Source organism: Aulostomus chinensis, chromosome 4, assembly GCF_037954235.1.
Source record: "Aulostomus chinensis isolate RoL2024-O1b breed Wild chromosome 4, RoL_Achi_v1.0, whole genome shotgun sequence".
Taxonomy (NCBI): Eukaryota; Metazoa; Chordata; class Actinopteri; order Syngnathiformes; family Aulostomidae; genus Aulostomus; species Aulostomus chinensis.
The window spans coordinates 4,605,984-4,631,667 of NC_141323.1; the positions used below are offsets into that span (position 1 = coordinate 4,605,984).

General features: G+C 43.9%; 1 long non-coding RNA gene across 5 annotated transcripts in view; it reads right to left on the bottom strand.

Annotated features, from left to right (window-relative positions):
- LOC147262366 (uncharacterized) overlaps positions 1-25,684 on the bottom strand; it is a 136,250-nt gene that overhangs the window by 63,150 nt on the left and 47,416 nt on the right. For all 5 annotated transcript variants that reach the window (XR_015112539.1, XR_015112540.1, XR_015112543.1 and 2 more), the window contains exon 3: positions 24,390-24,579. This is a non-coding gene — a long non-coding RNA (uncharacterized LOC147262366). The remainder of the gene's footprint in view (positions 1-24,389; positions 24,580-25,684) is intronic.

The following is a 25,684-nucleotide window of genomic DNA, read 5'->3' on the forward strand; positions in this document are numbered from 1 at the left end:
GATATCAACCCCGGACCTCCTCAAACCTGGACCTCCTCAACCCTGGACCTCCTCAACCCTGGACCTCCTCAACCCTGGCTCTTGCTGCCACCCAATCAATGGGTTCCGTGATTGAGTAAACTTTGACTCGATAAAAACAAGATAACGAAATATGAGGAAAAATAACCAGGACATTTGACACTTGACTAAGAATTAAAAAAAAAGAAAAGAAAAAAGAACAGCATCCAAAATGAACACTGCTTTCATTTAATGCAACTTTCTAAGCGGAACATTTGCTCCTCAAACTGCTCAACAGAAAGAAGGAATAATTCGAGCGCTGGTTCATGGGTTCATTCGGCGGCAGTGGTGGACTTGAGTCTACAAGGCGTCTCTCACCTGAGTCCTCGTCTCCTAAGTCTACTCGGTGTATGAAGACGTCACTGCTGCTCTCATTTAGAACATCAAACACGGATTTGTCAGTCTAGCAGTTAATTTTCATGAAAACGTTAAACATTCTCCTGATCATCTTCGATGTACGTTTTCATGAATTTCACAGGGAATATGACACGGACCTTGGTGGAGGTTTTCTCTCTCCGACTGCACATACAGTTTCTGGATGTGATACTGAGTAATGAGCCGGAGTTCTTCCTCTCATGTTCCTCTCATTGATGGGATTAGTCCACGCGGGGGTCTCATCTATAACTGAGTGTACTCAGAGATCTGTCAATTAAACAGCAGGTCGTGATATGTTCATTAGAAAAGATAAAAATGTCACCGCTCATTTTCATTGATTTCTCAGGAAATATTACATGGGGTCTTCGCAAAGGTACATGTTCTCCATTAAATTATACTGTATCGTTACGGGGAACTAAAGGAGTTCTGCCATCTGGGAGTAGAATGTAGTTAGTAGCACGTCTATACATTTGAACCACTCTTGTTCTGCCCGTTTTATAACGAGAATCCAGTCATCGTGGAGCTTGATGCGATGCAATGCATTGTGGGAGAGTTGTTTGTTTCCAGTAAGCTCAAAATGCATCCTTGTAAACGGAGTATAAATCTATGTATTTCTAATTAACTTTAAATTTGAGGGTTGTGCAGCTGGAGTGGGCGATTCTAAGCACACTCACAACGGTACAAAGGTGTGATTGGTGAACTACGACACAACCCAGTTTTTCTAACTCTTGTTGCATTGAATTTCTCTTTTGTTCTTTAAGTCTATTTACAATTCCAACCTTGTTCCCTCAACATACGGAAACGTCACACACGGAATGTTCTGATGTTTTAGCAGTGTTGGTGTGTGGAAATAAGCTGCAAAGCAGAGTTCCACATGGGTCCACTTTTGTAAACCCACCCCGGCAAATGTCCATACTGGAACCAACCAGCTTCCTGCCCAGGCTGACGGGTGTTTAACAGATGAGTCTGATTTGTGGAGTCGTGAAGAAGAAATGAAGGGCAGGAAAAAGTCTTTGTCTCACACATATATACCCAACAAATGGGCACCTCACAAAGTACATTTTTGGAGCGAGGTACTGCTTTGATTTTACACATTAAAACAGGACCCTGGCGATCTCAGAGAAGTCAGTCAGGGACGGCACAGATCAGGAGAGAATCAGAGCTGGCTGCTAGGTTTTTCATATATTTTAATTACAGTGTGAAATGAAACAAAAAATATCTCTGTGGCGGTCCTTGAGACAGGATGGGCAGCTGCAGCGGAGGTGTTTCAAGGAGGGAGGTGTTAGACTACATAATTATTTGGCAGGTTTCTCCAGCACAATGAAAGCCCAAACTTACGTAACGTGTGTGTGTGTGTGTGTGTGTGTGTGTGTGTGTGTGTGTGTGTGTGTGTCAGTGTGAATCACAGGAGAATCCCACAGAAGAATGAGTGAAGTGTCACAGATTGAAGCCTCTCCAAATGAGCAATCTGACAAACAAAGCAACACAACTAACAACTATATTAAAATGTGACGTTTGTCTTTATGAACATCTATACTTTTGTTTTCAGAGTTCATTATAAGCTGTGCCAATGTTATAAAGCTGTTAACCCCCGAACCAGTCGCCGCTCCAACTTTCCCACCAGCTCCTTTTGCATGTATGACATAGAGCAGAAGACTAAAACTTCAATTAAAAGTACCTTTAAATTGAAGTTTATTTATTTGGTGAAAACAGCAGCGCTGCAGTGACACCTGACAGACGATTCAGAAATGTCAATGTGATGTCAAATCTTTGGGGAAGTCTGTTGCTGGGAGTCGGTTCAATATTCACTGCATCAGCCTCTCCAAAAATGCAGCTTTAGTACCAGTAAGTAAAGCACTACGATGTGCAATTTTTGTATGAAAGGTGCTGCACAAAGGAAGTTTGTTAGTGCCATTATTACTTCTTCATGACTCCAAGTATGTAGAAAAAAAAGACAGTCACCGATGTTGAGCTTGATGCTAACGGGAGTGACTGCTAACTGCCCCAAAACCGTCCCTTTACAAACTCTCGAGCGCGTCCTCCGGTGGAATCCACGTCTGCTATGTGCAACCCTTTGCTCAGTAATCCACAAACACATTCATCTGACTTCAACACAAACAAAACACAAGTCTTCTCTCTTGGCGCTCGTTCACGCGAGCGTCAAGTGTGACCAGCTGGAGCATTCAGTTGAAACAACTTGCCCTCGTCCACAGGGGCACCAAACAGAAAGTGTTTCGTATGTTTGTTAGCTTGTAGCGAAACATACATGGCTTGGCTTCCTGTGTCACAAAGATGAGATGCAGCGGTGGAAAAAAAAACATCCTGGTGAACTCAAGACACCTCTGTCAGAGTATTGGAAAGGTGAAATACACTTCTTTGGTGAAGTATGGCTTCAAGTAATGCTTCAGTTCGACTGTTATGGAGCTCCATCGCACATGAATGAGCAGAAAACTGAGTTTGTCATGCATGCCTGGATTAGTGTACTCCTCTATCCTGACCAAATGACAAGGGAGCCGGTTTAAGTCTCCACTACAGGTGTATTCACGAGAAAAAAACAAAAACCCTGTACAAAACAACAGACACACCACAAAATTAGGAAAACAGTGTGAAAAAGAGAGAGAAATAAAGGAAACACAGCCAGAAGGAGGAAGAATAAAAGAAACCTCACCCAGCAACCCGTAGGAGCCTTGCAAGAATGGAAAGCTTGACATGTGCTTAGCAACAGTAACTAAGAGATGCCTGGGCTTAGTGAACAGTAATCATTATCTTTGACATCTAAAACCTATGTAGCGTTAACATTTAAGCTATGGAAATTATTCACTCCTGTCACACCGAGCTCCTTCCCCCTTTCACCAGTGAATCCGAGGCTGAGTGGTGATTATACGGGCCAATATGGACATAACTTACATGCAACACCATCATGCAGAGCGAATGAATCTAAGTGGATACCAGAAATCACTTCATTAAGAAATTGTGAGGGAAAAAACAGCAATCAGAGTGAAAAGTCTGGTTGTAGTTTCAAGCTTGATTCAAAAATAGAAAATAAGGGGATGTTTTTCAAGTAGCACACGAGTGTCTCAGGTGAGGTTTCACGATGGATTCATTCATCGTATTAAAATATTTAGATTCGCTCTACAATGTTACGTGCAGTGTACTTAGGAAAAGGAGAAGAAAATCACTTTAAATGTTGAAATTCTGACGAGAAATGGCGCTGTTTCTTTTGTAGCGGAGCGGAGTGACGTGGGAACTACAGCGACCATCAGCCCTTGCTCTGCTCTTATAACAGATGCTGCTGCCTGTTCGGTTTGTGTTGGTTTGGATTTGACTGTGGGGGTTAAACACTGGTCGACACTCCAACATGCACTTGCAGTACCGCACCTTGATGCTGGTCGCCACTCACCATGGAACCAACAGAAGAAGAAGACGCTGCGAGAGCCCAGGCAGAACAGAGTGACCGAGTCTTTTAAACTGTGGACACTCCAGAGTTTTAAAGCTGACGCGCGGAAGCATTTTGGTTTGTTCGTGTCAAGGAAAGATAAAGGAGTAAAGATGAAGGACAGGCCACTGGCAGACTGTGGCCACGTGAAGGAAATAGGAGTTTTCTGGGGAGCCACTTGACAAATCGTCACCTTGAAAAGTTTCATGAAGATGTGAGGACGGACGACAAAGGTGTCAGAAGGTCAGTGAGCACGCTGGAGCTAGCACGTGGAGCAGGTATGAGTCCTTTGTGTCGCCTTAGAGTTTACAGTCCAGCTGGTGCAGTGATTTTACTGTATAAAAGGACTTTTTGTCTTTTTACACCTCTTCCTGTTTCTTCTATCCTGTAATTGTTATCGGAGCATTTGTAACGTTCAGAGTTCAATCATCGTTGAGACGAAAACCTGCCAACGACAATTTTTTGCATGTTGTGATGCTCAACGCCTTTGTTTAAGAAATGCCTGTGGATTCATTGGTCTTTTTTTTACCGAGGTATGATCGTACTTTTGAGAGATTTTGGAATCCATCCATCCATCGTCATCTTCCGCTTATTCCTACACATTAAGGGTCACGGGGGGTGGAGCCTATCCCAGCGTCAACAAGCGAGAGGCGGGGTTCACCCTGGACAGGTCACCAGTCCATCGCAGGGCCAACATACAGAGACGAACAACCATTCACACTCACATTCATACCTACGGTCAATTTAGAGAATCAATCAGCCTCGTCCCCAAATTGATGTCTTTGAATGGTGGGAGGAAGCTGGAGTACCAGAGAGAACCCACACAGGAACAGGGAGAACATGCAAACTCCACACAGAAAGATCCCACGCCCGAGCCGGGACTCGAACCCGGAACCTTCTTGCTGTGAGGCCACAGTGCTGACCACTGCACCACCGTGCAGCCGATTTTGGAATCATTACTTCCCAAATTTCAACTGCCCGAGTGTCTCTTCTGTCCATGAAATAATTGTTCATCTGTGACCAAATCTGTAAAAAAAAAAAAAATTCAAGTGTTTATAAGACATTTTTAATTTGTAAAGTTTTTCAGTCAGAATATTTTCTTCTGTTCTTCTTGTATTCCATGCGTCGCTGCTGGAACGTTCAAATGTCAGCGCTGCCAGATGAATAAAGTTTAAAATACCTTTCCATGAGTAGGGACAACACCTGGGGGAGTCACATTCACCCCCGAAGGTGAAGGAGGTCAAGCCTTTCCTCTACCTTCACCTCCGTCTGTCCTTTTCCTTCCAGCGTGCTCTCACACTAAACTTTACCCAAGTGCATCCTCGACCAGCTAATTGAGTTACAGGACGCCATCTTCTCAGGGAACAGGACATTAAGCTTCGCTCTCAGGGAACGGCGTGGAAGGTAAATCACTTTTAATTAGAATAAACCTTGAGATTAGATCTGGCCTTTCCCTCCCAGTCATTTGCATAGTTCTGAGCGCCGCCGGCTGATAAGTGGGATTTAGAGACGAGAGAGGAGGAGGGGCGCATGGGGTTCCAGCCAAACCCGATCCAACAGGTGACTGGAAAAGGTTCCGGGGGGTTGCTTTTATTGTTGGGAGGGATTCCATTAGGTACATTACATTTTATAAGCAAATAGTATTGAGAAGCAATGAGACGGAGAGAGTGAGCCGTCGACGTGGGCCGTTAGGGATCAAGCCTCGTCCTGTTGAAATACCATCTGACTTCAGCGCCAGCTGAATACATTTGACAGATTCAGATTTTAGTTATTTTTTTGTCCGCATTTGCAAGAATAACTTAGATTTTTTTTCACGTCACGCTGAGTGTCTCTTTCAGTGCTCTATCATTTTAATCGTTGATGAATTTGTTCCTTTTCCCCCCTCCATTATGTAAATAAACATGGAAGTGCATTGCATTCAAGAGCATAAATTAATCATGTGATCGGGATCTCGCAATTATGAGAAAATATCTAGCAAGAGTGACATCAGCATCACATTATTATGAGCTTCGACTTAAAATAAGACACTCTCCTGGTTCTGGACACGCTGCCGGCACAGCGAGAAGGTTAATGTCTTTGAGACATCAGGAGAAAAGAACATTGACACATTTGTGTCCTAAAGTCCTTCAACAATCAGCGACAGCAACTCAGCGACTGGCACGTCTAAAGGAAACCGAAACACTTCCACCTGAGATTCTGGAACCTTCCGAAGTTTTCATCTTTGCATAAATATTAAATTCAGGAGCAAGAACATGATATCTGTACGTTACGCCAACCACTGCTGATCCTGCACCTCCAGCGATAAAACATGTGGAAGTCTTCCAGAGCCCGTGCTTCATACAGCAGCATTCACAGACCTAGGGTTCTCAAAGTGGGGTCGGGGCTCCCTGGGAGGTGACGAGACCGAGAAAGGGTTGGAAGGTGTTTTCCAGAAACAACAACAAAAAAGAAAGATTAAAAATGATTGGAAATACCTTAAAAGATAAAAAATAAAATATTCCAACAACTATAGAAACAGGAAGTGCGTGCCACTGTTTTACACCTGTGGGGACAGTGGGGGGTACCAGTCTTTGGTACCTTTAGTTTGGAGGTCCTGAGATGAGAAGGTTGGTAACCTCGACCACGGGCCAGCAGTCTGAGGTGCACACCGCTGCCGCATGCTACCTGGGTTTGATTTGCACCTGAGCTGCAATTTGTCTCAAGCTTCTTTTATTAAAATGGCAATGGCATGTTTTCTCCAACCAGAAAACACATCTACGTATCGATACTTTCCCATGGGGACATGGAATCTTCTTTCACTGATACCATCAGGGAGACACTCAGCACTGCATTCTAGAGCTACAGAGCCCTTCGTCGTGAGCCTGCTCTTGACTCTCAGGGGGACGCCAGTGCACACAGGCCCCGCCTCCCTCACTTTAATCATTTCACTTGAAAATATTTCCTCTGCAACTTTATTTGTTTGATCTCGTTGTGCCGGCGTTGGTTGTCTATAAATGACAGCTGGCAGCTGCAGAGATTCGACCTACAACCTCTCTGAAGTGGGACGGACTCTCTAACTACAGGCTTGGGGGGGGCGGATCAGTATGGAGAGTAGATAGAAAGACAGAAACACACAGAGCTGAACAGAGCAGAGCTGCTAGCTGAACCCCACTGAGAGAGATGTGAGGAGACGTGTCCCAGTCTCCTCTCATTCAGAGGTGACAGTCCATCTGTCACCACCCTAGAGGTCCGCAGGGGGATCAATGTCTGCTGAGGTGGCCAAACCACGAGCTATCTGCATCCCTATTAGTATTCCTCTGCGGTGGAGCCCGGGTCATCTACTACATCGGCCTCGTAGTGCAACCAGCAGCACGGGTGCCATGTCGATAGATTGATAAGACAAGCCAGACGTGGCCCTGGAAATCCCAACAGTGGACAAGTGATTTAACCCCCTCTGGGAGAAACTTCCACGCTTCACCCAAGCAGCGGCAGCAGCTCAGAAATTTCATACAACACATGCAAAACGCAGGCGCGGCCCAACACGCACATGAACTCCCCCGGATGCACCCACACTGAAATGGACATCTTACAAGGATGAATGGCCAGCCCGCGAAGGACGGCAGGACAGCATAATAAAAGGCAGACGAGGCATTAATCCTCCTTGTGGGGTTCGCTGATGTTTGCAACATTATGGCAGGCCACTAACATTTGTCATGTCCCTGCTGTGCGAGGGGGGCCTGGAATATAGAGGACTAGTTGTAAGTGTCCTGCTAAATCATAAGCATGTGCACGGCATGTTGTGTTATCGCTGTAATACAACAGTGTAAAGATATTGGAACACAGCTCGTTGGATTATGGGGATTATGTGCAGGAGAGAGAGCCAAGTTCACTGTTTCCCCTGCTTTCAGTCTCGATGCTAAGCTACTCTAATTACCTTTTAGCTGTAGCCTGGCTTCAAATTAAACAAAGGCAAAACAGTGCAAAGGCAAGTATATTTAAGCATGCATATCTAATCATCATGGGGGACCTGTAACGCTTTCCCCATCCTCAAATTTTCAAATTAAATATATACAGTATATCGTGCCAAACGTTTCAGACCAGGAAGTAAACACATACGAAACTAATTCATGTCACCAAAAAGCTCAGAATATACTCGAAATGTCAGGTTTTTCTACTTTGTCCACGATGATCTGATGTCAGCATGTCAACTGATTTGGCCGATATTTGCAGATACTGTCTGTAGGAAAGGTTCATATGAAGCTGTCACTGTGTTAACACTGAAATACACACAAACTAAATGAATCTGAGGCATTAAGATTCAATTCTGATTTCCAGAAACATTTGCAAAAAGTCCACTCTCTTTTATTGTTGCTTCATCATGAACATCAACAGTGAAGAGACGTGAAGGAACTAACCTTGATTGGCTCAACCAATATCAACGTGGGTCGTTAGACTGAGATTCATTTTTGAATAAAAGGGGTTCTTTCTTATCTTGTCCATTTCTGCTGCATTGATATTGGCACTGAGAAGCTCGGAGGCAAACAATGTCGACCCTCAGACTTAATGATTATGGTTCTTGAGGGTCTACATCACGAACTGGTGTCAAACGGTGGCTCCAGTGCTGCCCCAGAATGACCAGAGTAGGTCTGGGCACGCTCAGCAGACATGACAAACGAAGCTGCACCTCTGGACTTTACCTTGAGTACCAGTTTTCTTCGATTTTTTTTTTTTTTTTTTGTGTCCAAGTGTGTCAAACGTGTTCATAAAAAAACAGGTGAACGCCCCGTTATATGAGTGGCGTTGACCTTTCCACAACACTGAGATTCCACGCCACTAATTAGCACCGGGGTTCGTGCTCCACTGTCAGTTCAGTTCTTCCTGTTCTTGTTGCAGGTGCATTACTGTGATGACGACTACTACTGTCGATTATGAAAGCAATAAAGGAGCGTATGAAGTGGCACGAGGCTTCAGAAATGGCACTGCACAATTCACTGCATCAATGAAAAATGACAACACGAGCGCACACACACGCACACGCACACACACACACACGGAGGATTATGCCCCAGTAAGCACACTAACAATGTGGTCAAGGGCGAGCATAATAATGAATTGATTGTCCTCTGAGAGTGTCATAATGAATGTGAATCAGACTATGCAGTGTGTTTTTAGCAATCAATACGGCTATGAATTATCACCGCCATCCAAGTGATTGATTGCATTCATTTCTATTTAATGCAGGGCCGGATCAATTATGAATATGTTTTATAGTCTCTTTACTCCTCCTAGAAGTAAAACAAGCATGAAGGGTCACATGAAGGTTAAAATAACACTGACCCGCTGATGATTTTTGTTTTGGAAATGAGGTGAGTGAGCTGGAGACAGAGAGAGAGAGAGAGAGAGAAAATTGTAATTAGAAATTAATTTCCAAAGAGTTGTCAATATTCCTGAAGTGTGGCACATGCAGCGCCCAGCTATGGTGCTGCATTAAGCTTTCATGAAAGTGAAAGTTAATTAGATATGATGACTGAACTCCCGGGATTGTAATTAGCCGAACTGCGTGACTGCTCTCCTGTAATTAAATGTCATTTTCCCTCAGTTCACTGAGCCTGAAAAGAGAAGAGAAAGAAGATGAGCACTGCTGCAGAAAATGTCAAATACAACAAATTCACCTGTGCCCTATGGCCCCCATGCAGGACGTTTCTGGAACACGGGCCAGAACAGACGACAAAAAGTGGGTTTCGGCTGGTCATCAGTTTTGTGAAGAAGAAAACAAAAGAGCCGCCGCTCGCTGGGTCGAGTTTCATCAGCCCATCTGACATTTGGATTGTGGACACTTGGAGGTCACGGATGAGCGAAAACAGGTGAAAATGTGAAGGTGGAGAGGAGAGGAGAGGAGAGGAGCGGAGAGGAGAGGAGGCGGGTGAGAGTGAACGGTTCAGTGTGCAGTATCACTCTGGCAGGTGTCATATGTGGATCACCCCAGGATGGGAGGCAAAGACAGAGGAGGGCTGTTACGTGTTTGGGGAGAAGAGTCAAACCTGCAGGAACCCACCCATTGACTGACATCAGAGGACACTCTGTAAGGACACCCCCAGCAACAACCTGAGCCCCCCCGCGAGCTACAGCAGTGCAGTGAAGAGGAAGTTCGTCTCGTCTGTTGAGGAATTTCCTCAAAGTGTTCCAGACGTATTCCCTTGATGTAAGGGGACAGTGGCCCCCGAACCTTTGACCAATTATTTCTGCTCTTCACCCTTCAGGCCCGGTGGACATTTGAGCTGAATTTTGCGAAGTTTCCCTCAAGTCTTTCCCCAGATAGTCACAAGAACGTGGCATAAAGCCTCCGGCCTGTTGCTCTCACCAATACTGAGGCGCATTTCAATACATACAGAGGCTTCACTGCCATTCCTGTTGAGGACGTGAGGGAGTCTGTCAGAGCCTGCCTCTGCTCGTCCACACCAACTCACTCGGACTGCTGGATGCATGTCACTTTTCCCCTCTAGGATTCGACCTGAAAGCTTTTCTACCAGGTTGCTACCGCGCTACATCTCAAGTGTTTAGAGACACTCGGGAGTTTGTAACACTCGCTGGAAGCTGAGCCACGAGGTCACATTTTAATAGCTGCGACTGAGGTACATACAGACGTCAATTCAACGATGAACTGGTGAAATAGGAATTATGTCCTACTGTGACTATGACCTTCTGGGTAAGACTGCCATGACCCTCTTATCCAGAGACCTGTCAGTCAGGCTCATATCTGAACATTTCTGCTCATAGCAACTTTTACAGTTGGCCAAATATGTCCACTTCCCCGCACTTTCACTCCAAACGTACAAAAACAGCCAACGTTACAGTGGCATGACTGCTCGCACGACAGAGCTGAAGTACAGGTTTAATAAGCGTTACTCACACTTCAAGAAATTTCAGAAAAACACAAAGGCGGATTTTGAAAAGTTGCACTTTCAAATGCAGGAGCTTGGTGAGAAACATTCGCGTCTATTCCTGGCGATACACGTTACGCGCCTTTGTAGAGGTGATTCCATGAAAAGCTCACTAATAGATAGCACCAGGGTAAATATAGTGTTCTATAGGAATAAAACAGAGAGGAAAATAATAATGTACCCAAGACCAACATGTTCCAGTCAACAACATAGAAATAAGGGAGGAATCTGAAGGAAATCAGGACGTTGAACACCAACGCCGACGATGCTGCAGGTTCCTTTCTGCCCAAAGCAGATACACCAATCTGCTCACTACCTTCTGACGTGATAGACTGCGCCTTTACTTGTGCCTGAACCTCGAAGCAGGTTTACATCTTGGTATGCATCTTGTACTTTTCCGAGCAAAAATGAAACTCAGCTGTGTATCTGCCTTTTGAGTGCACAGGCTGAATCTCTGGGGACGCGTTCATGAACTCGTGCACAAGTGTTCGGATGGTGGATGTCACTGATAGGAACGCCCACAGGCCATTTTCTCTGTGTAATAATCACTCATTTTGCCGCGCTGTCTACGAAGAGATATCATTGCCACGAGAAGAGACGGTGCGAGTGGGGAGTCTAATTACTTCTGCCCAGTGGACAGAAAATGATCACAGCCGATGTAATAAGGCTTTAACTTGTTTGCCTGAGAAAACGACTTGAGGCTCCCCACCGTGTTTTGAATTGGAAAAATGACAGGTTCAAAAAAAAAAAAAAACCCCACCCACCTGTGTCTCTGACTCACTCACCAATGTTGAGACATGCAAATTCTTTTCTGTGGCCGCTATAAAATGATCTGCATCAGCGATGGGCCCTCCGACGGACACGTCCACCCAACCCTGACTCCCCTTTTATCTGAGACAAACGTCCAATCAAGTCCCTGGCTTCAAAATTGCGGCCGAGCAGGCTGCCCATTCCACCACTAGGAACTCTTACGGAACCTCTCGGGTCCGGACTGTAAATGTAATATTTGGAACGCCCAAAGAACATCTGGGAAATGGTGTCTCAAACCCTAAAATGAGAACTGATTTTAAAATTCAGAGAGTAAAACATTACAGTAAGAGTATATTAGTTCATTAAGTGTGAGTTAATGCTCAGTTATGTACAAGAGCACTGAATAAGCTTTGCTTTTAACGTTTTACATTAATTTATCATTTGTGAATGATCTTTGCGACTGTGGCCTGTAAGATTAGCACGAACATCATCAGTTAACGGTTACTAAACTGTCTGCCAACATTATTTAAGCATTAATTAACAGTTATAAACGGCCCATCTCATTAAAAGTTAGAAAGGTAATGTGTAAAGCACATTGTTCCATTTTGGGGCTACAACCCTGTCAGACAAAATGAACGGTTTGCTGATTCCCAATAACATAAATAACAAGAAACTAAAACGTGAAAATGGCCCTTTAAGATTTGTTACAGATGGAATGCTTTGATTATCCATGAATGATGAAAAAAAAAAAGTTTGTACTTCTGGATTTCCGGTTGTTTTTAGGCGTTAGATGCTGTCGTAAGAGACTGTTTGTTGATCGTGTCCTGATACAGTGACTTTCTAAACACACGTTCAAAAGAACGTTATTTTGTCTCTCTGAATATGAGGCACCGTTGAAGGCAGGAAAGATGACACCACAAATGCTATCTTTGATTGGAATACTTGGATATCTTTTTTTCCGTCCATTTGACAGTAAGATACACAAGATGATAATTTGTGAAACCCCAAAAATCTAAAAGGGAGAGAATCCCATGCGCAGCCAAAGACCAATTACCAAGGATCCATCATGTGAAGACGATTCCGGGGGGAGTTTTTTTATGGATGCCTTAAATTGGGTGATTTTATGACTGCAGCAGTCTATGTAATATAATCACATTAAACTCCCCAAAAGAGCCTCCTAAATTCTCCTTATGTTCCCCCTAATCCCTTCTCACCCCGGACCTGGAGAGGAAAACAAAGACGCTGAGACTCCTTTCAAATCCTCTCCTTGTCCACTGAAAAGTGGTGACAGCCAGATTCCTCAACCAAAAACTGAGCAACAGTTGTCCTCTCTGACCTTTTACTCCTGGCCGTAGCGTTGGTGTGTGTGCCTCTGGCTTTCCATCGCGCCTGCCTATCCTAATGCCTGAGGGCACTTGCGATGTCTACTTCTAATTCCACCTGAGCCCTTAATTACCTCATTAATTTAGGCTGACAGGGTAGGTTAAAACCCCCCTGTGATCCCCAGGCTCCGTACACTGACATTAGCCACTGAACGGGAGGCCATAACCCGCTTCCTTTTTTGAGACCCTAAAGTGTTTAACAAGGTTTACATCTAATCCACAGCTTTATCTTTATGGATCTTGGCCTAGTTTTTCAAAAGCAGCTTAATTGTTGATGGGCTTACAGTGGAACTAACATCATCTTAACGCTTGGTCACGGTGAGTCTCATCTGAAAGGGGGGCTTCGGGGACAAGGCTAAGCTAGGATAGCCCCCGTTATGAAACCATCATTTGAAGATTTCCACCATGGCTTTAGCTAAGCCACCTCCGCTCCAGAACCATTCTATAAAAATGGACATTGAAGGACAGAAAGCGAGAGAAATACAAAGATTTGAAGCCTCCTGGAGATGCTATCTAGACGGAGGAGTAATAAAGAGAAGGCTGAGCTGAGGTTTATATTGGTCTTGCTGGGCGCTGTGGAGGAGACAGAAGTGCCATCACACTTGTCCAAACTTGTCTGAAGACGGTATTAGAGAGGGAAGAAGGGGAGACGGACGGACACAGATAGAGAACAGACACCGAGGAAGTGATAGTGAAGGAGAGGGTGAGCCTAGGAATGACAGCGAGGAAGATTGATGACTGACTCTTCCATGCTATTTTTTTTCCACATCTCTCCAAACCTTCATTGAGGAGGCTGCCACTCGTCCACGGGGGACAGAGACGCGCAGATGGAGAAGATAAGAGGAGCAGAGTGATCAAATCTGCTGGGCAGATGAATGGAATAGCGAGATCGTCGATAACGGTGATGATTGCGAGGGAACGGTTCAGGGAATAGGTTTTATTTGATTAGTTAAAATTAAAAAAAAAAAAAAGAACAGTTTGAGAGGGTTCACTTAAAACTTCCAGAAGGAGTTGATTGTCTTTGCTGGAAGAGTAAAATTCCTGGATCTTTACACTGACATTTACTGAAACGTGGTTTAATCTGGCCTCAGTTGCAGCTCGTGGCCACACGTGCACCGCAGAGTGGAGAAGTGGGCCGCCTGGCACAGTTCCACTCAACGTGTCAAACTGCATTATTTGTCATGTTTTGGAAATTAGATTTTTCAGTGAAACTGCAGGAAGAGAGCTGATGAATCCACGTCTACGGCCACTAATCGTCCCCAACAGCCTCTCATTAAACCATCCTACTACTTGCAGAGTCACCCACAACACACCCTGCTTGTCACTATTCAATTTTCAGCCCTACGTATGACATCATATGCACCATCTAGGTGGAGCATCTCGACGGCATTGATCTTCGTAATTCAAACAGATTACGAGATTAGACTGAAGAGACTACAGTTTAGGATCTTTTTTTTTTTCTTTTTTTAAGTATGGACGGATAAATCTGGAAGTACAGACGGCTGAGAACCCCTGTTCTATTTCACCCCTTGTTTGTGATGGCGTGTCATCAATAAAGGTAAATTGTAACAACTAAATGTATTAATTGATTGCATTTCACGCATTAACTGTAAATCGCATGCAGGGGTTTAACAGAAAATACAGACAGAATGCAAATCATTTAGTTGGGGACTTGTGCAGGGAAACGGTTCGTGCTGCAGTTCATGTGCACAAACACAAACATGCAAATGCTCTTTGCACTGACATAATTGTTTCTGCCCCAGAAGATGTTTGTGCTGCGTAAGGACACACTCTTCATAATGGGTGCGGTGTGGTGAACGACTACAGAGATACTTTAGTGCACTTGTAAAGCGTTGTTTGTGATCACACATAACCGTGACCCCGGGCAACAAAGACTGTGTTATGGATCAGCAAGGTCAATGCACCATAAACCATGCATGATGCGAGTCCTCTAGCATTCCATGCATGAGCACTGCACTTCCAGCACAAAGCGTATAGATTTAACACTCTGCATTCATGTCAGATGATTTAAAATGTAATTGATTTGCAAGAATAGAAAGACGTGCCGCCTGAGACACCCTTTCAATGTCCATTTTTATGTATAGTCTTTGTCATTTTACTACTACTTGAATGCACTTTTTGCATCATTGTATACTTTCCACACATCTTTTATACATTTTATGTCAAGTTAAAGAAACAGATCATCCAAATTCAATCATTACCTGCTGACACCAATGCCGATGATGTCATGTGGAGAGCCACAAAACACTGCTGGAAAAGGGAGCAACTGAGGTCAATGCAGACTAATTTTCATAATATTCATATAAAAAAAAAAACAAGACAAAACCCCCAAAAATTCCTCCGTTTAGGTTGCACAACGTATTTGTTTTGAAAATGTCTCCCACACCTACTTTCGTGAACGAGTACAAAGCTAACACGAAGCAATAAATCATCTCCAGCAAATAACTCGGTAATACTCAAAGCCATGACACGGCGGCAGAGATGAGGCCCTGCATGTCCTTCCCACACCTGCGGGTTCACTTTCCATCCTTTAAAACACACTGAATAAACTATGCTGGCAGTTTACAGGTCCATTAAATCAACTGGGACGGTGCCAGAGAGTGGACGAGAGCGGTATTACATTTGTGTTATTGGTCAAATCTTGCTGGCCTGTGAAGGAAAAAAGGTGATATCCAGCAAAGGCCCGGCAAATGGAAAAAGAGAGAGAGAGAGAGAAAGAGAGCGAGAGAGAGATGGATGCATGGAAGAGGAGGAGGGGGTGGGGGGGGGTCACAGCCATGTCCTTTCTGATAAGTGAGTTTTCTCTTGCCGTCAACCCCCTCCCCACTGTAATAAGAGTTGACACCTATTTGTGACATATGACTTTATCTCTGATTGCCTGGGGCGTGATAGCATCCCAACGCCCGTTCAGCTGGCGGTGGAGGGATAGCGAGAGTGAGCGATTGAGGAATAGAGGCATTTGCGGCTCAAATGTGCCGGTCACTGCGATTCTCTATCTGTGGAAGATATGGAGGCCGCATGTGGGTAAAGGCGAGTTGGGGGGGAGAGAGAGATTGGAATGTGTGTGGCTCATGTGTCGCTTGCTTTGAGCTGTGTTGGGTGGCATAAGGGAATAGATGGATGAGCGGAAAATCACGGGCTACCTCAGGGAATACATTTATCCACGTCTCCATTTGCTAACCGATGTTACTATTTAGTGTTGCAGGGCAGAGAAGACAAGCTTCTGCAGGGGAACTTCCTTCAGCTGCTGGGTCCCCAGGGTCCCTCCAGCAGCTGGTCTTTGGTCAACCCTGGGGTCCATTCACAGGTGGCCTCGTCCATTTTATGTCCAGTGGAAGACGAAGCGGGGGTATCGTGAAATACCTCGGTTGGGTTCTTTCAAAAGGGAGCGGGAGCGTTGTGTATGGCTCGAGTGCACGACTGTACGTTTACTCATTCATTTGGTGCTGCCATGTTTTCTCAGAGAATGAATTAAACCTTTCCCTTCTTCTGTCTCCGTCCTGCCACACAGTCTACTATCAGCCTGCCTCGCCTTCAGACATGGCCCTGAGTTATTAAAACAGAGCGGGACTACACTGATGGGGCCATGTTGACAGGGCTACAGATATTGGAGGTACTGTCTAACCAATCAATCAAAATCAAGAAGGACAGGGCCCTGGGGGGAAACCAATCCTGCTTTACAGGTGTATCAATGTCTGATTCTGATACCTGTGTCGCATCATGATTTCTTTCCTTCATTTTAGTAAACCAAAACATTCAAACTTTATGAGCTGAACTAACAGTACTCTTGAACCCAATATCCCTCAGACACAGCTACGTCGTGTTTCAGCCACGCCGGTCACTGACATTCTAGACCGGGGGGCACCAACCTTTTGAAGCTGAGAGCTACTTCTTGGGTACCAATTAATGTGAAGGGCTACCAGTTCGCCCCCCCCCCCCACCACACACACACACACACACACACACACACATATTATTGTATATGTACACAAAATTTGTGTTTTTATCTATATATAGAAAACCTGTTTCATATATCGATAAATCTGGGACAGGCCTATTGTCATTTTCAAATTCACACCAATGCAAGTGTGATTTAAAAAATAGAAACACAAAAATTAGATGCAGCTCACTGGTGAGTGGCGCTGTGGTGAGCTATTTTTAGAACAGGCCCGCGGGCGACTCATGCAGTCCTTGCGGGCGACCTGGCGCCTGCAGGCACCACGTTGGTGACCTCTGTTCTAGACAATGCCTGTGATTCCAGCTGAAGTACCCAAAAGACACAACGTAACTCTCCAGGTACAGAATAGGAACACGTAAACCAAGAGAAAACAACTATATTAGCATAATATGAGCAAGTTGCAAAATCCGACAGGCGTGATGGAATGCATCTATAATGCTGCCTATAGCGTGTCAGCGCTGCACAGCGTCACAGCTGGAACTTGACGGAACCAGTGGAGACCCTGGGTTCGGGGTCAATTCACAAAGAATGAATGTAGCCAGTGACAGTGCCATGAATTCTGATTGTCTTGCACCCAACATCCAGCAAATACCGAGCTCAAATTCACAAAAATATTCCCAGGCCGGGAAGTTTTGGAGTGCAGTTTGCCCTTGCACATGTGGCAAAGTAGCGCACGTGCACCTTGAACACAGTCAGAACGATGGCAGGGTAAAACCTTTGCTGTCAGAACGCAAGCTTCAAGTCTTGACTGCCAGGGAGCTCCAAATGTTGGTATAAATATCGCATGCTTTTTTGAATCATTAAGGAGAACGTTACTGATTGTACCTTCAAGCCAGTTTCATCTTTTTTTGCTGGACAATCTATTTTTATTTCATGCTGCTGCTGCTGCGGCTGCCTCAACACATCAGGTTGATTTTCCATAAAAATCAGAATCAGAAACGGGGCACAACCTTGTCAACACACTGACCTTCAATTATTAGACAAATCATGCCCTATACATCATCTCACACCAACACAGTCTGAATTCTGAGATGAGCCTTTATTACATTACCATCACGTCACACTGCCACCAGCAGGTTTGTGACATGACAACTGGCCGATAGCGATACTCCCAGCACAGGTGAGTGGGATCCACTGATATCTGGTGGTGCAGCTGCAGATCGCACCTTACGACAACACACTTCATTAACAGACCGTATGATGCCGTATTTGTCAGAATGGAGTGGCATAAGAATGAGCCCTTAAATCCCAGGGAGGATTTGGCACTGGTTCCCTCACCTTAAAGTCAAAGATCTGTGACTAGCTTAAAGATGTTTCGTTTTACAGCATAAAATACTTCATCAAATACCTAAAAAGGAAAACTTAGAAGCTTTTCATGGACTTTAAAAACAAAGGTTGCTAACAAGCAGCTAATGCACGTCACTAACGATTGCATTTACGCTTAAAAAAAAAAAATCTTAGAGGTTGTGTTTGTTCGAGATGATTAGCTCATGAAACCAAATGTGTTTGGCACAAAACTTATTTCTGTAAGAATCCAAAATCCTGTTTTAAAATCAAACTGGCTTTTGTAGATGATAGCTGCTGGGTTCGACTAAAAAAATGCGGCATTCCTAGGGGCCTCTCACAGTTCAACGCTAACCAAACGAAATTGTACCAGCAAAAACTTATTCAGACACATAAATATTTCAATGAAGGAAACAAGTGGGGAAAAAAAGGTCCATCTCATACTGGAGTTTATATATCACATCGCTGGTATTTTATTTTCAAAAAACAATGCAAAATAAACCTAATAAAAAGATAAAACTGCAGTAAAAACACATAGAGGAGCATTTCAAAGTATTGTACATAGAATATATAACTACTCCATTTGCTGATCATCCACTAAAACTTCCACCATCCCATTAAGTTTTTTTTTTCAGTCATCAACTCAAATGGAAACACGCGACTTCCAAGAAATACTCCGACTGCTACACTCATCGCGCCGCTGATCTCCTGACATCCCGTTCCACTCAAAAAAGGTCATCCATCAGTACTGCAATGAAGGCACGACAGAAAAGCGCACACTGAATTGTGTCATAGGTTTCCATGGTTTTCTAATGGGTTTTAATACTACAGTATACATAAAACATTGTGAGCTACATGACTGCGTGAAGCTGTTTGTGTTCCTATTAACGCTCTGAGCGTTGTTCCAAGGATATCTCGACAGAGCCAGCACGCAAGCCATTTCATGTCTGCAATAACTTGCTCTAATTCCTTTTCATTAGCATCGAACACTGACGCTTGGCAACTTTGCAGTCATAAAATAATTAAGACAAATAGAATAAAACTTAATCACACTTTAAAAAAAAAACAAAATCAAGGCTGTGCCCTCAATTTATAACCTGTGATGTAACACATCTTTGATTCAACTCCTGCTGAGGAGAGCAAAATAGCAAGGAGCTGAACGGAATGCACAGTGTGCTCTCCTGTTTGCTTTCTTAATAAAAAAAAAAAAAAAAAGGCTACTTTGCTTTGTTCGTTCTGTTAGCGTCTCTGAAATGACAGCGACTGTGAAGCGCACCGTGGCGTGTAATACTGCAACTGCACAACGCACAACAAGAGAGAAAAACACTTCCTGAAAACCTGAGGAGCAGTCGTCAGACTCCTACGAATAAAACCCTTGTCCTCGAGCGAGGAGGCTGAACCTTTAGCCAATTAGCAACTGACACGCCGCATAGCGTTGACGTATAAAAACTAAACCACTAGGATCGGTCCTGTAGCTAAAATATCTGAGGATAAAAAAAAAAAAATGGACAGATTTAGCCACGTGTCTTGACGCTAGCCGCGGCGTGCCTGTACGGGCGGGTTTACTGATGTCGTGCCACCTACAAGGCAAAGGTGAAGAGAATTTGGTCGGGTCTTGTTGTGGATGAGGGTACAGATTCCCAACGCAGATACAATCGCTTTTCGCGAACACGCAGGAGTCGGCACAAAAGTGGAAAAACAACCCAAATACGCAAAGTGACGTCAAAATAAGGGGAAACGACCTCAAAGTGGCTGTTTTTGCTGACGCCTCTTTGACGGGCCATCGCTGCAGATGAGAATTGGTTTTCAGTTGATGGTTCCTGGTTAAATCAAGGTTAAGAAAATCACAATGTCCTATTTCACGATTAGATTACATGGTCAGAGGTACTTGCTGTGTGAGCCACCTCGAGTTTTCGTTCATAGCAACTTAGTTCTCACAGCATCATGAAACGTCAGTTACAAACGTCGTACAAAGATTGAATATTTCCTGCAGTAAACCTCGAGACCGCTGGAACTGTCAGGGTCCTGATCAGGATTCATCAACAGCCTCTTGATTAAGAAACATCAGTGACACCAGAGAGCTTTTCCATCTAATGAAGTACTACACATTATTTTCCTGCTGGTAGATTATTCAACTCAACTCCTGATTGGGGATGGATGATGGTGGATGGCCAGATAGAGAGAAAGAAAAAAAAAATTGAAATGAATGAAATCTCATCATTTTCAATTCATCACCTTTCTTCCATATTGCCCTCCAGATCACGGGGAATATTCACCTAATCAAATTTGTGATTTATCCTATTTAAATTCTGTCGACTTTCTCAAACGCTGAGATGGGATGGGTGGAGGAAGAGACGGAGAAAGCTAGATGAAGGGAGAGAGGCAATTTATAGTCTACAGAAGAAGACACCTCGTGTGGGTGACCTCTATTTGAATGAATGAAGATTGGCTCCTTATAAGTCCCAATATTGTGACATTTCTAATGAGCATAAATGATCAAGCGCGAGTGTCTCGAACTCAGAAATCATCAGACAGCTTCTCCTGATATACCAGTAGGGGTGGAAACGGAGGAGGCAAGGCCAACGTGAGACACACACAGAGCACTGGGCCTCATCCTTGAAATGCACTGTACTTAACTACGTGACCAACAGAACAAAGCGTTTCTACGGCAATGCCTGGGGGATCGCGCTGTTTTCACGATAGGAAACAACAGACACACCCCGGAGTGGAGCTGCGACTGTCGATTACACTGATTATCGACCCCATGGCGACGCTCGCATGCACATGACGGACGATTCAGGTGTTAAGGCGGGTGCCAGCACTCTCGCAACGTAAAGCAAATCCTCACGCGAGGAAAAGCTGAGTGAAGTCGTGATTACCAACTGCTTCAGCCACCGCTGAGTCAACAGTTACTTTTGAATTGTTTATCATCATCACTACAGTCCAAAATGATTAAAGTGCATTGTTGCTCTTTGAGCAAAGTTCAAGTTTTACGAACACCTCCAGATATTGTCTAGACACAGCTTTAGCTGACTGGTGTTTGTTCCTTTAGCTGACTGGTGTTTGTTCCTTTAGGTGACTGGTGTTTGTTCCTTTAGCTGACTGGTGTTTGTTCCTTTAACTGACTGGTGTTTGTTCCTTTAGCTGACTGGTGTTTGTTCCTTTAGCTGACTGGTGTTTGTTCCTTTAACTGACTGGTGTTTGTTCCTTTAACTGACTGGTGTTTGTTCCTTTAGCTGACTGGTGTTTGTTCCTTTAGCTGACTGGTGTTTGTTCCTTTAGCTGACTGGTGTTTGTTCCTTTAGCTGACTGGTGTTTGTTCCTTTAGCTGACTGGTGTTTGTTCCTTTAGCTGACTGGTGTTTGTTCCTTTAACTGACTGGTGTTTGTTCCTTTAACTGACTGGTGTTTGTTCCTTTAGCTGACTGGTGTTTGTTCCTTTAGCTGACTGGTGTTTGTTCCTTTAGCTGACTGGTGTTTTTTCCTTTAGCTGACTGGTGTTTGTTCCTTTAGCTGACTGGTGTTTTTTCCTTTAGCTGACTGGTGTTTGTTCCTTTAGCTGACTGGTGTTTTTTTGTTCCTTTAGCTGACTGGTGTTTGTTCCTTTAACTGACTGGTGTTTGTTCCTTTAGCTGACTGGTGTTTGTTCCTTTAGCTGACTGGTGTTTTTTTGTTCCTTTAGCTGACTGGTGTTTTTTTGTTCCTTTAGCTGACTGGTGTTTTTTTGTTCCTTTAGCTGACTGGTGTTTGTTCCTTTAGCTGACTGGTGTTTGTTCCTTTAGCTGACTGGTGTTTGTTCCTTTAGCTGACTGGTGTTTTTTTGTTCCTTTAGCTGACTGGTGTTTGTTCCTTTAGCTGACTGGTGTTTGTTCCTTTAGCTGACTGGTGTTTGTTCCTTTAGCTGACTGGTGTTTTTTTGTTCCTTTAGCTGACTGGTGTTTGTTCCTTTAGCTGACTGGTGTTTGTTCCTTTAGCTGACTGGTGTTTGTTCCTTTAACTGACTGGTGTTTGTTCCTTTAGCTGACTGGTGTTTGTTCCTTTAACTGACTGGTGTTTGTTCCTTTAGCTGACTGGTGTTTGTTCCTTTAGCTGACTGGTGTTTGTTCCTTTAGCTGACTGGTGTTTGTTCCTTTAGCTGACTGGTGTTTGTTCCTTGAACTGACTGGTGTTTGTTCCTTTAGCTGACTGGTGTTTGTTCCTTTAGCTGACTGGTGTTTGTTCCTTTAGCTGACTGGTGTTTGTTCCTTTAGGTGACTGGTGTTTGTTCCTTTAGCTGACTGGTGTTTGTTCCTTTAACTGACTGGTGTTTGTTCCTTTAGCTGACTGGTGTTTGTTCCTTTAGCTGACTGGTGTTTGTTCCTTTAACTGACTGGTGTTTGTTCCTTTAACTGACTGGTGTTTGTTCCTTTAGCTGACTGGTGTTTGTTCCTTTAGCTGACTGGTGTTTGTTCCTTTAGCTGACTGGTGTTTGTTCCTTTAGCTGACTGGTGTTTGTTCCTTTAGCTGACTGGTGTTTGTTCCTTTAACTGACTGGTGTTTGTTCCTTTAACTGACTGGTGTTTGTTCCTTTAGCTGACTGGTGTTTGTTCCTTTAGCTGACTGGTGTTTGTTCCTTTAGCTGACTGGTGTTTTTTCCTTTAGCTGACTGGTGTTTGTTCCTTTAGCTGACTGGTGTTTGTTCCTTTAGCTGACTGGTGTTTGTTCCTTTAGCTGACTGGTGTTTGTTCCTTTAGCTGACTGGTGTTTGTTCCTTTAACTGACTGGTGTTTGTTCCTTTAGCTGACTGGTGTTTGTTCCTTTAGCTGACTGGTGTTTTTTTGTTCCTTTAGCTGACTGGTGTTTTTTTGTTCCTTTAGCTGACTGGTGTTTGTTCCTTTAGCTGACTGGTGTTTTTTTGTTCCTTTAGCTGACTGGTGTTTTTTTGTTCCTTTAGCTGACTGGTGTTTGTTCCTTTAACTGACTGGTGTTTGTTCCTTTAGCTGACTGGTGTTTGTTCCTTTAGCTGACTGGTGTTTTTTTGTTCCTTTAGCTGACTGGTGTTTTTTTGTTCCTTTAGCTGACTGGTGTTTGTTCCTTTAGCTGACTGGTGTTTGTTCCTTTAGCTGACTGGTGTTTGTTCCTTTAGCTGACTGGTGTTTTTTTGTTCCTTTAGCTGACTGGTGTTTGTTCCTTTAACTGACTGGTGTTTGTTCCTTTAGCTGACTGGTGTTTGTTCCTTTAGCTGACTGGTGTTTTTTTGTTCCTTTAGCTGACTGGTGTTTGTTCCTTTAGCTGACTGGTGTTTGTTCCTTTAGCTGACTGGTGTTTTTTTGTTCCTTTAGCTGACTGGTGTTTGTTCCTTTAACTGACTGGTGTTTGTTCCTTTAGCTGACTGGTGTTTGTTCCTTTAGCTGACTGGTGTTTTTTTGTTCCTTTAGCTGACTGGTGTTTGTTCCTTTAGCTGACTGGTGTTTGTTCCTTTAGCTGACTGGTGTTTGTTCCTTTAGCTGACTGGTGTTTGTTCCTTTAACTGACTGGTGTTTGTTCCTTTAGCTGACTGGTGTTTGTTCCTTTAGCTGACTGGTGTTTGTTCCTTTAGCTGACTGGTGTTTGTTCCTTTAACTGACTGGTGTTTGTTCCTTTAGCTGACTGGTGTTTGTTCCTTTAACTGACTGGTGTTTGTTCCTTTAAATGACTGGTGTTTGTTCCTTTAGCTGACTGGTGTTTGTTCCGCATGTATATATTTTTTTAATGACATTTTCCTTTGAAACATCAAAACAGGTACAGAGGATGAAAAGCAAGTATATTCAATACAAAGTGAGGGTCTAATTCTTCAAATGCATTGTGGAACGTCGCGTTTTGTTTTTTTTCCCCAAATAAATCTGTCATTACTTGGTTGAATGAAGATGTAGCACACACATCAGCGCTGTAGTTCATATTCAGCATTACAGCCGGCTAAAGCTATAAAACCTCTTTTATGTCTAGGGGAGGCAAACCAATGTGATTAGATCCAGTCCTGTTCTGTATCATGCTTACAGCCCATATAAGACATGCTAATTAATAGAGCGGATAAAAAGCACGCACGCACACACACAGACACACACACTTAAGACAATTACTGTATCCACTCTGGATCCTCTGGTCTCTAATGTTATGGACAGGTGGTTAACAGGGGGTATCCATGTAACCATGACATTTACCCTTGACTCAAATGTTCTCTTTACTCACAGAAGCCTGAGTGAGGATCTTGACAGCACAACAGGACTTGGAGTGACGGTAGCTCGCCCCCGCAGCAGGTTATCTGTGTCAGTCTTGTAACGATTCAGCGTAACCTCTGACCCCATTTTCCACTTTAATCAAAGGCAGTGATCAGATATGAGGAATTGCTTGATTCATCTTGATCTTAAGCGATGAGATCCTGAAGACAGAAATGAATGTGATTAAATATTACCTTTTTTTTTTTTTTTTAGAATGTATTCAGAAATATGTTAAGCAAAGATCTGAATTCAGTCCAACAGAGGTCTATTTTTCAGTCTTTGTTCCCGTGAACTGGATGAGTGGAATGTTCTCCTGCTGGGTCTGGACAGAGGAGCAGAGGAACCTTCTGGGTGGTTCAAGTCACACAGAGATGAGGAACTACTTTTATTGTTGGCAACCTATGAAGATGACAAGCCTCAACACAGATTACCTCACCCTCAGGGACACATGTGTCATACTAGCAGAGAAACCTTGATGTCAAATCTACAAACACACACACACACACACACACACACACACAGAGTTGGGCACCCGCACAATGAAATGGGTGTCCAGGACGTGTTGCACTGAGGGAAGGCTTTTAACACATGCCTGGACACCAGCGAGCAGTTAGGGGAGCCGTGGAAAACAATTTGGTCTGCTGGAAGAAAAAAAGATTTGTCTTCCTTGCATCTGTACTGACACCGGGTGTAGCGTTTCATCAATGTTTGGGTTGTTAGCAACTGTACATCAATAATTAAGTTTGGCAAAGGGCCCAGCCTTCTGAAGACTACTAGAAAGATTCTTACTCTGTGTGTGTGTGTGTGTGTGTGTGTGTGTGTGTGTGTGTGTGTTCCAGCATGCTAGCAGCTCTGTGAGGCACAGCATTGTTTCATAAAAGTCAGCATGCTAATATGCTTACAATAAAAATGCGTACATGCTCGCGCTTTCCTCTAGACTGCAGAACAGCCACCGTGGTGCGCATGAACACCCTTGCAGATGTTTGTAAATGCATCAACACACACAGCAGCCCCCCCCCCCCCAGCCGCTGGCAGGGGATGGGTTGGATGCCCGTTCACAGGCTTTATTCCAATCTGTTCCACACATTTTTTTCCTTGGGAAATAAGATGACATCTCACTGGCCATGGTGATACACGTGTGTGGTCAACACCCAACGGGATCATAAGGCACGTGCTGTCCAGCGAGCTTCCCTGAGCATTGCATCAACAGCATGTTAGCAAATGTAATGTAGGAATCTTGTTTTTGATTTGGTTGAAGTTGTTCCA